The 16,004-nt window shown below is 34.8% G+C and overlaps 1 protein-coding gene across 1 annotated transcript in view; it reads right to left on the reverse strand.

Moving 5' to 3' along the window:
- Nucleotides 1-8,762, reverse strand: part of LOC150096729 (uncharacterized) — a 357,894-nt gene extending 349,132 nt beyond the window's left edge. Inside the window, exon 1 of the mRNA XM_090408396.1 lies at nt 8,631-8,762. The gene's annotated coding sequence lies outside the window, so the exon portion shown is untranslated. The remainder of the gene's footprint in view (nt 1-8,630) is intronic.
- Nucleotides 8,763-16,004: the final 7,242 nt, after the last annotated feature.

Below are 16,004 nucleotides of genomic sequence, written 5' to 3' on the forward strand. Positions count from 1 at the left end.
AAATTTTTTGCAATCTAGACAAAAATAGCAATGACTTCGCCAATTTTAAAAAATATAAAAGGCATCGGATACGACATCGACTTCGTTTTTTTTTTTTTTTTAATGTGAATTAACGGTTTCATTAATTCTTGCAGCTAAATGTATTACAAAATATATGTGTTCCGGCCTGGTTGCGGAATTGTACTATAGGTCTACCCTTTCCCGGGTAGGCGCCAAGTCTATATATATATATAGAGAGAGAGAGAGGGGGGGGGAGGGGGGCTGTCGCAGGAAGTTTTCCAATATGAAATATTTTTTAAATAACAGTTAATATCTGAAATTGCCATTCGTTGCTTCTATTTGTAAAGCTTTCGTTTGCCATTCCAGTTCTACATCCGGAAATACGCGCTCTAGAAGATAAGACAGGCAAAGTCTAGAGTTTGCTCAATCATGTCTGACTGATGCGAAAATATGTAAAAACTTCTTCCCTGCTGACCTTCATGCTTTTAAGCTGGGTACATCGTGATTGCTTATAAAGATGTAGAACCCTGCATGACATAAGTTGGAACGAAGAGCAAAACATTAATCTGGGCTGTGAGAGAATAGGAGAATAACTGCACGCGATGAATTGTGTCCGTAGAATTTAGGTTGTAAATACTGTGTTTCGTTTAAAACGGTCCCTGAAGAGAGCTAAATAGGACGAAATCGCATATCTTGTTTGTTTTTTATAAATCATTGAATTATATTATCGCAGATTAGTTTTATCTTAAATTTCCATGTTTTAACTTAAATTAAAAAAAGTCTATTATAATATACTTTATTGGTCCTCCCCCGTTGACTGTTCGGAAAAGGGATTCCAATCACTTCGCTGATAGTATTATCTTTGGCATAATTAATATCGAAAATAAAATTCCCTTGAGAACGAGATAGCAATGCATATGCATTTGTTTAAAAGGCGTGAATGGTTGTTTGTTTATTAACAAAATAGAAAATAAAATCACATTGGCTCTTTTTACTACATCTCAATGTGGAAAAATTGAATGAAAAAATTCCTGATGAGTTTAGTTGAACATTAAACACGGTATGAGTCTAAAAGGATATGTTTAAATCGTTTAAATCAAACGCAGTGGCATCGTACAGTTTCTCATTTTATTTTTAAAATTAAGTTGAGACAACCAACATTTACCTGTGGAAAAAATTCATATACGTACATAAGAGGTGTATTCTTAACGCCGCGAAGTCATACTGGAATCGACCTTTAAACAGTTTAGAATTGATATTACTCTAACACCACCACTCAGTCGATTTGTTTTTAATATTAATTCTGTTTTGTTAAAATAACTCAATAAATAGATAATACTTTTTTAAAAAAATAATAATAAATGTTGAAGTTTTATATAAGTTGCTAGCGAGTTTCCCTGCCCCATCCGACTGCTGTATATGTTAAAAGTGTTTTTTTTTTTCCTATATGGAATCCCTATTTATAAGTTGCAACAGTTATTTGTTCTAGCGTTTTCTTTTCTTTTAATTGGCCAAGTGTTTGCGAAGTACCCTGTGTTAATTGAATCTAATTCTTCGAAAATGTCATGGCGAAATAGCTGTGCATGGATATTTTTTACTATGTTGAAAAAAACTGGCAAAACCTGAAAAGGATGGTTCAATATTAGTGGATTCCGTGCCTATTTGTTTACCAAGAAGTTCGCTTTGAATCGATAAACTGTTGGTTAAGAAAGTTCAACTGTCCTGGCGAATAGTTCCAGATCTTTGGTTCATGCTACATCGCATTTAAGTCTCTGTAAGTGAACATGCATATCCAAGCATTCAACACTAGTGTTTCCATTTTTTCATTTTTAATAGCTCTTAGGTACTTAATTTAATCTTGAGGATTAAGTGCATTCATTTTTATTGAAATCCATATTTTAATATAGTGCTATTATAAATCTTCTGGATCATCATAATATATTTAAGGAGCATTTCTAAGTATCAAACTGCATCTTTACAATTTTATTTATAATTGAAAGCTGATAAATACGATAAACTGTGATGCAATGAACCAACTTAATATTTCTTTTAATACGTGAACATAATACTGCCAGTGTAGTGACGTCATGAAGTGGGGGAAAGGGTTATAAACACATTCCATGAATTAGACTTGTTTTTTGCAGATTGAAATTAACATTGACCCGCTTTAAAAAAATGCTTGCGCTTATGAAGAAAACCAGTCCTCCTCTGAAATGAATTTAATGAGTTCATGGTAAGGATTTAATTCTTTTGAAGTGATAATTTATAAATTGATCAAGAACTCACAATGCAAGTAACATGAGTAAGAACATTTGAGAACTCCCAAGGTCGAATGTATTTAATCTAAGCAATAGTGTTTGCTTAGGACGACGGGATCTGTGGGTTTTCAACGCGCGTGTGGCAGCAGGTTATTTACTGTCCGACAGACATTTTGTAACCTTTTTTACTCTCTGCGGTTTCCCAGAACGGCATCCTTAGAGTGTCACTTAACTCTACGAAGCCTTTTAATAAGGAAGGTCTGAAAAAACCAGTTAAACTTGTGAGTGACCAGGAAGTGGGCCGTTTATAGGAAGGGGGAACCATATGCCAAATGGGGGGGGGAGGCGAGAAGAGACGCATGGTGAATGATAAAGACGAAGGGGAGTGTAAAGATTTTTATGTTTCTGAAATGGTCATCATTTTAAAGAATCATTAAAATTTTCTTGAATTGATAAAGGAAACAAAACGGAGTTTGCTGCCATTTCTTAGATGAGTATCGCGATGGGAGGAAAGTCGTAATATTGATAATTATGGTTCTTCGAAGTTTGTATGGCGAAATAGTTAGCAGATTTTCTTTCAGGATGTCAGGTCAATGTCAAATCGAGACATCTGTGTTTATGTGCTTATAAAAATATTGCACGGTTGTATTTTCTTTATATACGCTGCTAATCAGTTTACCGATTGAGATAATAGAATTAGAGGACGATCTTTTTTCAATTTTATAAGTGAATTGCGGTTTCCACTGCGGTAATCGATAAACCTGTTTGTTCGAACCACACGTGCATAACCCACATGCATATTGAGAAAGATGTCAGAGCATGGAGAAATAGAAAAAAAAACAAGGATTGGGACATTACATTGACATTTAAAATAGGAAATCTTATGTAATGTTTTATTATCAATGATAGCAAAATATGTTACGTAATGTATATTAGCTGTCTCTTTCGTCATAATGATTTGAACGACAGAGTGGACTCTAAAATTGGAGATTAGCCCCTAATAAATTTTAAAGGCTATTTAGAATGCTGAGATTATTGAAAAATTATAGAGAGGATTTATAAAACCTTCTTCATTGAAAGAGAATTTTAAATCGCAGACGAAAGTCAGTTATATTTCTTCTGTGTAATTTTTTAAAGTAAAAATGTTTACTTAAAAAAAAAAACAATTCTTTCCTTTAATTCTACGTGCATGTTTACTGATAGTTTCCCAGTAATCCTTGGGTCAGTAAGCTACAAAAACAAGCAAACAAACAAACAAAAATCTGCATTTTTCGAGTCATGTTTTTGCGTACTATTTGACATGTCATTAAAATATTTGGATTTGTTTAGAGGAAACATTAACCAGATTCCAAAATTGTGAAGTATGCGAAAAAAATCAGATATTGATGATCGTTTTTTGCAAAATCAAATTAACATGAACATCTAGAAACTGTAATAACTTAAAAACAGCTGTCATGGATGCGTAAGTATCTCCCCTCCGCTTTTTTTGGGGGGGGGGGGGTTCAGCGCAGGTACTTGTTTTGATGATGGAAAGGGTACAATGCATTCTCTAATATTATGGAATATCTTCAGAGCCAGAAATTATAACCAGAAACAACTATATAAATGTGATGTGTGGAAGGAAGCATCCAGTGGCGGCTGTACATAAGCATTGCGACACTGCAGCGCCTCCAAGGAAAAAATGAAAAAATCAAATTTTGTTTGTGTTTATAAATAATAACAATGTTTACAACATTATATAAATGCAATACAACATGTTAAAGGTTACAGCTTATGTTTCGACATTGATTGAATAGTTCGGAATTGTTCGATTAATGTTTTAGATTACGAAATAAATGCACTGCGATCTAACGCAGTGTCGGAATTATCACGTTCGGTCAGTTCCAGCTAGACTCGCCGATATTCGTTTTCACTTCTCACTGCACGTAACAAGTGAATCTGACACTGCTCATTGAGCAGTGTCTCTACAGATAAATTGTATTCTTGAGCGCGTTATTTCTGTGTACAAAACTTTTATTATTGGTGCGTGTTCGTGATGAGGGTGAACTATTTTTTTTTGCAAATCTTATTTTATTCTGTTAAAATAACATAATTATTAATTATAAATACAAGGCTGAATTATGACGAGTGTCACTGTTGAAAATATGAAAAGAATTTTTTTTTTTTTTCAATTATCGTTACATGAAACAAATGCACAAACAAATGCAGTATCGGAATGTCGAAACCGACACTGCTCGTTGAGCAGTGTCGCTACAGATATATCGTATGCTTGCGCGCTTTATTTCTGTGTACGAAACTTTTATTATAGGTGTTTGTTTGTGGTGAGGGTGAAATATTTTCAATAAGGCAAATTTTAATATGTAAATTTACTTATTAATAAATTGGTTACTGATTAGGAAAAAATGAATTATTTTGCTTATTTTGTATATGCAGCACCCCCTCCCTCCCCCACTTGAAATTTTCTCCGGCCGCTACTGGCAGCATCAGAGCTTAAAAACACTTTCCAACGAAAGCGAATTTAATTCCTTATATACCAAAGTAGCCAGAGATGCAGTTCCCCTCGAAAATCTCTCTCTCTTTGTTTTATATTGTTCGTTGGAGGAATTTTATTGCAGTTTGGGATCTTTTAGGTAAAATTGTCCAATCATCTGAAGTAATTGTTTCATTTACGCCATCAGTGATACATTTTAGCGAATTATAATAAATTATACATTACAAATGACAATAAATGTCTTCTAAAAGATAAAAATAAGGAAATAATTGTAGATAATCATAAAAAGGCATTTCATTATCATAAAAACGTCTTAGAACTGTTTATCGCATAAAGTGCTTCAGACGTTTTTTATTTTTCATTTTTATTTATTTATTTTTAGTGAATCACGCTTTCTGTTATTCATTAGTACCGTGCGTAGCTAAGAATCAGCTAAAAATCCAGAAATCCTGCCATCGAGATACTAAATGGAATTTTCTTTTTCTTTTTTTTTTTAATTTCAGGAGTGTGGTGCTCTTGTAGCGGGCGATGAAATCCATCTCTTACACCTAGACATTCATAAACACGTGTGTCAGTAGTGGGATTCGGACCCAGATGGTTGGAGAGTGGAAGCACTAGTCATGCCACTAAAATGGCCGAAATGATATCAAAATTGAAGTCATTTGATAAATCTTAGTTTATAAATACGAAATTTTATTAAACTTCATGAAGTAGTAAAATTATTATAGAACCATTTCGAATAATTTTGCGATAAAACGGTCCAATTATAGCAAGGAAAAATGTTTTCGTCAGCTAGCTTAATTACTGTACTATGTAATATGCGTGCTACTAAATATTACTCGCTAGGTGGATTTATGATTGTTTACGTGCATATTACAGTTTATTCATTAGTTCGTTTTCGAGAGAAAATCATGGAGACCCATATTTTGGCGTCTGTACTGTAGACAATTTTTTTTTTTTGTTGTTGTTGTTGTCTAATGTTGCCACTACATTTATCCGATTGAAAATGGAATTGAAACAGCCCGACAGATTTTAACTGATCTCAGACCTTCAAGACTAAATTTAATTAAAATTCCATCTAATTAGTGCGGAATTATTATTGTCAATTCGAACCTTTATGTCAAATTTTGTGGATAAAAATGATTCGATTGAAACCAAAATTCAATCGTTTAGACAATTCTAGACATCAAATTTTATTAAATCCCATCTAGATGGAGTTATTGCTTTGTAATCTGTAAACCTTTTACAAAATTGAACTCGTGTAGATCGTCACAAAAGCGAAAATTGAGATGACTCGACCAGTGTTTGTAAGAATTCCAGATTGTACAGTTCTTCTGGCTATAGCCAGAGCCGAAGAAATAACACACCCAAAGCATGGACAGATAGGATAAACCGAATATGATAGATGCTTATGCACTTTGGAGACAGACTTGAAGTGGTTTGGGTTCGGTTGTAGTAATAATAATCGTCATTTTCAAATCGTCATTTTTGCAGCCGACTTGGTCTGTAAAATGGAGATGCTAACTACTCTGCCAAACCATCGTCTCTCGCCTAAAGATCTTTACAAGCATCAATGTAACTGTGTTCAAAAGTGATCACAAATGACTTCAAAAGAGAGCTGAGTATTGAAGTAGGAAGCTGATCGCAATTTCAAAATCTTTCCAGGCTCGAACGACTTCAAGCTGATCGCAATTTCAAAATGGCGACTTGGCTGATATTGCTTTATTTACTCAAGTTCCTTTAATTTATACCACGAAAGCTGAATGGAATATTTTAGCCAAGTTTCATAAATCTCGAGCGCTTTTGACTACACGAAATATTTTTCTTCGTTTTTGTCCCAGCTTTTTTCTTTCCAGGCTCGAACGACTTCAAGCTTTGCAATAAATCTTACACATGTCACCCAAACCAAGTTTTTTGCAAACATGGTTTGTTCTGTACGTCTAACTTCTGTGTTTCAACATTATTTGTTTAACCTCAGAGTTAGGGAATTCTGTTTCCAAATATTGTTTCAGTTAAAAGGATTTCCATTTCTAAATGAAGACATGTTTCCGACTCTTTCTAACACACACACACACACACACGCACACAACGAAAAAAGGAATGTGCAAGCGGGTTTTACTGCGCATTCCTTTTGTTGGCTGCGAAATCCGAGAAATTCAAGAAGAATCGCCATAATTCTTTTTCAAGGAACGCGATCTTGACAACAGAATAAATGTACAGACGTGACGTTTATTTGTTATGTATTAAATGGTGTGTGGCCTTGTAATCAGATGGTAGTCCAATGGTATCATCCTTCTAGAGTTACGTGAACAGGACAGTTCATTTTAATTCTTTTAAAACTGTTAAGTAATGCAGTATTTGAATATGAGTCAACTTCTTTTGCAGAATAAACAGGTGAAAGAAATACTCTGCACTGTTACTATGGATACTGGTGTGCAAAATGCAATCTAAGCTAAAATTCCCTTATGGAAGGTCGCACCTATTCCAGTATCGACTTCTTGTCTCCGTACTTCTGATTATCGCCATCATATTGTTTTTCTTTTCTCATTCGACTTCCGTCTGGTAATAGCGTGTATGGAGAACTTCCTTAAACATCCTGCATTTTCCGGCCCACCGAGCTTAATCTCGACCTAGCAATCATTTAGATTAAAGCGCAAAACAGTCTGGGTTTGGGCTTGACAGCTGCAGGATTGTGGCAATGCGAGATTAGCGTGATTGTTACATCGGAAATGAGAGGATGGACTAATCTCTTTCATTCACTAAACGTTCTTCATCTTTTTTCTTAATCCTTCCGATTGTTTTCAATAATTTCTTGGCGAATATATCTCAACAGTTTCCTGTAGTAAATATAAAACGTTATCTGTTTTATTACTTGTATAGTTTATAAATTGTACAAAACTGAACAATACTCTCGTTCCCCCATCTTTCTTTTTAAACCGTTATCCGTAGTGTGTGCGTGTGATTGACAGATCGCTTAACTTTTGTTTTCTGGGGAAGAGGAAATCTTAAAGGAAGCCTTTGAATTCTAACGACGTCAGAGAAAACGTATTCGTTTTCAATAAAGAAAATACTGCGGTTATTTTTCTTCTTCTACAAAGATAAATTTATTTTAATTTAATAAATTTGCTAACATTTATAACTAGGGATGTGTTTTCTTGATTCTTCGGAACTTGTTTTGAGTGAATTAAAGGATTAAAAATGATTGTTAAAAGCGAAAAAATATTCTTAAAATATGTACTGTTTAAGAAATTCATTTCAGATCTCGACAGTGATGCATCTAAACTGTAAAGGATAGAAAGGAGATACCACACACACACACACACACACACACACACACACACACACACACACACACACAAAGCATCCGTAGTTTCGTCGATACCGACTAAAACTTTGGAAAACTGGGTTCAAATCCGTTCCGGAACACAAAGAACATTTATAAAGTTTTTTAACTGAGGTGAGTTAGCTGGTCTCATGCGGAAGTAGGGATTTATCTCCGGGAAACTCGGGATTTTCTTGCACAAAACAGGAAACCGACCAGAAGAACACGAAATTAATAGACATAATGCACTAGCTTAGGAGTCTAAACTACATCGGCAGTAATTCCAAATGGAATTACTGCCGATGCAGTTTATTTAGTAAAAAGTATTCAACTTCATATATTACTGATGCTACAAGCAGGAATAAATACAATCAAAAATATACATTTCATTACAAATTAATCTTTCATTGCAGAATAAATACATAAGATCTGAGTATCGATCAATTATTAAAATATATTAATTCATGCAGCTATCCTTTCCTGTGAAATACCTTTAACAGTAAGTAACATAGAGGAATACATGGCGCAGAAAGGAACGATAAGTAAACTGACTACTTACGTAATTCTCCTACAAAGACCTGTACCACTAAACGAATTTAGACGAATTACATGTCCCAAATTAAGCGATCCGCGATGAACAACGTTTGAGCCGGTCAGCAGTTTAACCAGTAAACATCAGCGATATCGGACTGTATTTCAGACACTGATTGTTACTGATGGGGGCTCTCGTACCGTATGATACAGTGTTATTGAACTAATGCGATAGGCACGCTCGTCGCGAGGAGATGGAGAACCACGAGCAGCTGATAGATAAACTACATGTGCTGCCAGCTAACCTTTCCCGTAATGATACATTTTTATGAAATTGTGTCACATTTTATAATAAAGTGAGCCAAGCGCTTTGAGCTATCGGTTGATTGTTGTGTTTTGTATTAGCTCCATTGGCTACAGTTGAAATTCTTTTACTATCGTGGGAGCAAAGTTATTTCAGAGTTAAGGTTTGTTGTTGTTGGAAGCGATTTTATAAACGATGGCAGTTTCACTTCAATTTAATCCAGCTTTTACTGATTTTTTTACGTGTTTAAAAATATTTTAAAAAATTCGTTAGAAAGGAAAAAAAAACCTGATATACGTGTACTGTATATAAAATCCAATTTTTATTCTTGGTTGCTATCCAACTATACAATTTACAGAAAAAGAAAGAAGAAATTAACGAACAACGGATTTAATTCCTGGTAGGTTACACATTTGAGGAAACAAATACTAAGAGCCCTTATTTTAACTAACAGATACAAGGGATGTACGGACTGTGGATGGATATGGCTGTTTGCTACACGTGTCATAACAGGTTTAGAAGGAAATGAGGAGTTAGCGTTACCAGTTCTAATGAACAGCGAGCACAGAAATATGTATGAAAAAAAATTCTACGAGGAACTGTATGTATATGTGATAGAGAATGCATTGAATCAGTAAAAGAGAGAGAGAGTGAGTGAGTGTGTGTCATTAATCAACTTAATTGCTTTCTTCTCTACAGTCACAGATTGCTTTTAGTAGCATCATTCCAAATGTGTGAACATTGTTCTATGGTCGGATGCATTTGTGATTTATACAGAGTTAGAAATTGTTCAGAAGTAAAGCAGAGCTTGGAGTAAAAGAATAGTTGGGTAGTTTAAAGATGCGCCTTTGTGTTATATGGCTGTCATTTTCGAGTGTTCTCCGGCTGGCTTGTCTAACACAAAGTTATATCTCCGCTGAAGAATGAGGAGATAAGTTGGGAAATATCCTAAAACTTGACAAACCTTACACTATCCTGTCTGAGCAGGATAGGGTAGGGTAAGGTTTGCCAAATAAGAACGATGAATGAAATGTAGTGTTATAAGTAAATCTATAGAGTGGGTGGATTGCATTTACTGTAATTGGAAAAATCCATTGATGGACAAATGGGAAAAAAAGTGCAGAATGAAAGAATAGAAACTACCTATATCCCAGCATTGATAGATTGCGTGATAAAGATCTGTCCGCTGTTGTTTGCGAGGAGAGAGAGAGAGAGAGAGAGAGAGAGAGATTGCAATCCACTGGCAAAAGACCAAAGTCAATTTATAAGATAGTAGTCTACTTAAAAGCATTTTATGCTAAAACGGATGAAATTCTTTACAGATATCAACGACTCAAGTTTCTCCAAACTTTTTTCAAGACATTTACCAAGAAGTATATAAATAAAGAAGAATATTTCCTGTGGACTAATGACAAAATCTATATTAGTTGAGGAGTTCCATGTAATGTAGAAGTTGAGTATTGGATTTTTCCATTATTTCAGGGATAAAAGAAACATTTAAAGTTTAATTTCTTTCGATTGAATAAAATTGAGAGCCCTGGAAAGGAATTTGGTAGTAAAGATGTTATGCATCTTGAATACAGTTCAAGTGATTGCATGTTGATTGTCGTTGTTTAATCTCATGCGAGGTGACTAAGGTTATGAATAACATGGCTCTTAATTGACTCTCATGTCGTCCGGCCAGTGAATCGTTTCAACCCTCTACTTCTTATAGGAAAACTCTCTTACTAGAGACAGAGGGTTTCTTCCTACATAATTAACCTTTATTGAAAAATTTTATAACGGATTCTGATTGCGCTATGGAGATGTGTAAGGTATAGATTGAATATTAACTGATTTCCGAAGTACAGGATAAATATTAGTGGCATTTGAGAAAGTCAATATAAAATATAAGTCGACGATGGTGCTTTGCCTTAAACACAATCTGATAATTATCAAGATCAAGCGACATTTTGATACCCAGATTGTTTAAGATTCTTTTTGTTTCTCTCTGGAGCAAAATGAATAAAGACCTAAGATTTCAGCTCAGTTGTTAGAGGAAGAAAAAAATTCGAAGTTATCTAAGAATGTAAGGAAATTAGATGCGAATGGAGAGTAAAGGTTTCCATGTCTATAATAATGAAATAAGCACAAATAATTGAACAGAAGAAGGAAAACAATAATCTGATTTAATCTAGGAAATAAAAAAGCTACTAAAATATTTGCTGATCGTCCCAATTATCATTTTAATGCTAAACATCACGAGGTTTAGCATTAAAATGAGTCCCAGTTCGGAAGTATTACTGCAGTTTAAAGTTTCAGGTGGAAAAAGTTTCACTTAGAGCAATTTTATTTTAAACATGTTGTTTCTCTTAATGTAAAGCCGAAGCAGGAAGTTTGAAACTAACTTTAAGAGAGAAAATTAAAGACATGAATAACGCTGAAACATTTCTCCTCCTTAGTTAGAATAGAACAGAATATTAACTAAATTGGTCCTTCCTTTATCTATTATTTTCATAGTTGCTTCAAATTATTTATATAATTCCTGTAATTCTGTTGTCATTATAGATAATTGCAGGTAGATCATCTGATTCAAACCGTAATGTAACAAATGATAACATTTGATGCTTAATTTGATTATTATTAGTAGTATTTTATGAACTTAATATTATATTTTAGATGTTTCTGCCGTTTTATTCTATGTGTCTCCTAACTAAATATCATAGTATTTTCTTTTATATTCCCAAGTCTGAAGAATTTTCTACTGTTCAAATCTGAGTGATGTCCAATTTCAAATAAAAAACGGACATCACTAAGATTTGAATAATTAAATTTGCGAATAATTTCTAAAATGGATCCGGAATATTTATGAAGGTTTGGCGAGGGGGGAGGTTATCGAAAATAGTTGTTTTTCTTTGTTTAAGTGCTATGATTAAAGTAAAAATGAAATTGGAAAAAAGATGGAAAACGTTGGTCTGACTTTTGTCAAATAAGAGTCTAAGAAAAATAAGTTTCTTCATCTATTGGATTATCTCTGAATGATAGATTATTTATCATTTTACTTAAAAGTGACATTGAATCCTATATCCTATCTATTGTACTATTGTATGATCTATTCAGTTTTCTCAAAAAAGGATTAAAAAAATGTTGCAAGATGTCCATCCTGCGTCATATTATGAGGAATAATAGGAAGGGAAAAAAACGGCTTTCCTTTGGAGCCTAAGCATGGTTTTAGTTACTTAGATACTCTAATAAGTAAAGGTCATATACAGCTTTTTTTTTTTTTTTTGTCACTCCTACGTTGGCTATCTTTCTGGCATGCTCACTAGCTATGGATGAATATACTAGGCACTACAAATAGGCTTACTGTGAAGGTGTAAGTAAATATTAATTAGTTGCGGTAGAATAGATTTTGCTGAAGCGTGATGCACTTCGAAAGACATAAAAGGAATGTTAAATTCGAGCACATTGGCTTTCTTTGTAAGATTAAAACAGTGGAATATAACTCTTTTAAACGAAAGATTCCCAACATTTCGCACATGTTCGCGATACGAAGGAAACGAAGATAACCCATTGCCCTAGGAGCTCCATATCGCACTATTTTGTTGCACTCATAAAACCAAACGTGTTTAAAAATTTGCTTTACAGTGTTATGCAGTTATTTTTTTTATCCATTGAATTAGCTGCTGGACTAGTTACGTGTATTTTTTTTTTCTTTTACCATTACTCATATGTCCATTTTTTGGAACAGAATGCATCCCCATGCATTTCTACAAAATAATAATAATAATAGTATTAATAAATAAGATAAAATAAAATAATAAATAAAAGCATAAAATATAAATTTCTCAGGTTTCAAGTTGTAGACATTATTTCCAGAATATTTTTTTCCAAATACTGCAAAACGAAAAATTCCAAGTTGATAAATCTCATAAGATTTGCTTCCGTCAATCTTTTAGGATTTATCTAATCTCTTCTCTCGTAGACTAACTGAGAGCATTCGTCTCTCTTCCGTCTCAAATCTAGCTCATTCATCCTCCCTCTCTCCCCACTTTTGCCTATCCATACCAACATTAGGAGCCGTTTTATCTATTTATTTGATTGCACTTTTATGATGATCATTTGTCGCTTTTCTTCCAAGCTTGTAAATTCCATTCAATTAAGGCCACACCTACAGTTTTGCTTTTCAAATCTAATTCGCTTACATCCTATTTTATTCCGATAAAAGTTCAGCAAAAAAAAAAAAAAAAAAAAAATGCAGCTGAGCTGTTATTGTGCACGAGTTGCATAAAAGTATCGTTCTCCTTTTGTGACGCTGTGGGTGGCATAAAATTGCTTACGGGTGAAGATTCAAGCTTACTTTAACAACAATCTATTTCTACTCCAGGGAAGCATTAAGCACTCCAGCCAGATGGTGGTGATCGATGTTCAGAGGTATCAGATCGTCGGGGATGAGATTGTGAAAGGGAGATATGAATAAACCGAGAGACTTATAGTAAATAATAGAGTGAAGGAGATTGATAATGGGAAAAAGAAAGTGAGTGCAAGTATTGAAAAGCGAGGGGGGGGGGGAGGTAGAAGACTGGAGAAATGAAAGAAAAGGGGAGAAAGAACAAGAGAGGAAAGAGAGATAAGGTGAATAGATAAGTAGTACGAAAGGAAAGGGATGAAAGGAGTAAGCAATAGAAAGATAGAGAGAGAAGGCAAGATTTTGGCTTTTTTTTTTTTTTTTGAAATTGAAGTAAAAAGAAACAAATGTGGGGGTTCCTAACATCCATGCAACTACGACTGTGAAGGAAGTGTATCACGTCCGCCAACTGCACGCTCTTTACCCAGTTTTATCTGTTTTTTTGAAGGTGAAAGGGGTTGCATGAGACCGACTAATCCACCTTTGGTTAAAAAATTCCTTATAAATATTCCTCCCGTTCCAAATGGAATTCGGACCCAGTATTTCCGACCAAAAGTTACCGTCATTCTTTTAACTGTGCCACAGAAGCGTCGAATAGAGAAGTACGAAAGAATGAGGGATTGAGAAAGGTCGGTTGATTTTGTGTAAATCAGCGCATTTCGCTTACATTTTAAAACTAGGACATTTTACTTTGGTATCTGAGATAAAGTCCTCACTTTCCCACTCCTAGCCTCGGTCCTGGAGGATAGAGAAATAAAGGAATGAAAGAGAAAGAAAAGATGGAAAGTGAAAGGAATGAAAAAGAGAAAAATCGAGTAATAAAATGGAGAGAGAGAGAGATGGGGTGTGAGATAGCCTCGTTCCTTTGGAGTGAGCTGGCGTCGTTCGAACAGATGCAATTAACAAACATCGTTGAACGATGTTTGTTAATTGCATCTGTTCTCCGACCAATTTGCTCGTTTCATCGAATGAAAAATCCAAGTTTTACGGATGACAAAACCCTACGTCTGCCGTATGAGACTAATTTGCCTTCGGATTTTCTTCATGTCTTAGATGGGACTCGAACTCAGATGTTTCCGATCGAAGATCAGGGACAAATGAAAGCGGAGAGACAAAGGGTGAGAATATGAGCGAGTGAGAGAGAGAGAGAGAGAGAGAGAGAGGAGTTGAGAAAAGGAATTGATAGAGAAAGTAAAACACATGGGGGGGGGGATGAAAGAAAGGAGAATAAGAAAAGATTGAGAAGGCCAGAAAGAAGAGACAGAGTTTGAACTGCGTACCGCTAAGGTGTATAATGTGAGTCAGTGCAGAGATGCGCGTGTAATCCTTCCGCACGAATCGTTAATAACTGGGAGCCCATCGCTTCGTGTGACAGGAAGGATTTCCTTACTTAAAATATCTTCCCAGTACACATCTCTTCAAGGAATTGAACGCGATACGAAGCTCCTTTTATGCATTGAGGCATAAACATGGCACTTGCAGATAATATTACATGTTTACCGCGGTCAAGTGGTTAGCAAACATTTCGTTAGGAGGGTTGATTTATGGCAGATCGATGCGAACAATGAACAAGACCCACAAACATCTCCTTCAGTAATGTTTGGATTTTTTGAGTAAAAATATCAGTCCGTTGTACGAAGCGCGAAAACTCATAGAATTTCAAGTCTGCACTCGACGTATATCGGCTAGGATATTTAAATGTTAGCCACGCTCTGTGCTTATCCAACAGTGAACTAGTTTGTGGGTGGGTCTCCTTGACAACAGAAAGTCGCAGCACTTGCGTCACAAGTGTATGAGAGGGTATGGATTTATAAATATCGTCAAAGGTTAGCGTTTTTAGTGTGCTATGTAAGTCAATTGCCGCAGCGCGCCTAACACAACCCTTAAATTAGAACGGCGCGGTTTTCATGGCACTGACCGGATTGTCGTTGGGTGAATTATTCTTGTTGGATTTCTCCTCGATTCGTTTTTTTTTTTTTTTATTACTATGGTTACAAAACGGATTTAAAAGCGGTGGAGACTTTTCATGTTCGGACTATTCGCTAATCAAATAATACTCGAATCGCTGAATAATCCAAAAATACATTTTTTTTCCCCTTTAAAAGCACGCTTTTAGAAAAGAAGAGTTCGCAGTGGATATTAAAGGTAACGGATTTAACTCTACCGATGAAATGTATCTCAGTTTAATTCATAAGTATGCGTCCACCAAAGATCGTTTCTAAGGTTATAATTTCTAAAGTCCGAAAAGTGGCATTGAAAGTACCCTATATACTTCCGTTTCGTTCTCGATATTTAAATTGAAAATTAGATCTGAAAACTAAAAAATAAAAAATTGCATGGGATAATAGATAGGAATTTTGAAAGTGAATGAAAATAATTCAAAAGAATATTTGTGATAGAATTGGAATGCATACAAAAAAACATTTGGAAAGACTAGTTAGCATCTACTTATTAAATTCTGAACTTATTGTTGTCGTTGGAAAATTACGTCACACTGTGTGCTGCTCAATGATTTTAATATAGAGAAAATGTAGTTAATATTCCTTATTCCTTAATAAACTAATTTCTTAGTTTCAAAATAAAGTACTGTTGACCCTTGAAGAACGCGGGGATTAGGGGCGCCGACCTCCCCGCGTTGTTCATAATTCTGCGTATAACTTTTGACTCCCTAAAAACTTAACCACTAATCGCCTACTGTTGACCGGAGGCCT

The sequence above is a fragment of the Typopeltis vanoorti genome, chromosome 18 (genome assembly GCF_054136105.1).
Source record: "Typopeltis vanoorti isolate ZY-2024b chromosome 18, IOZ_Tvanoo_1.0, whole genome shotgun sequence".
NCBI lineage: Eukaryota > Metazoa > Arthropoda > Arachnida > Uropygi > Thelyphonidae > Typopeltis > Typopeltis vanoorti.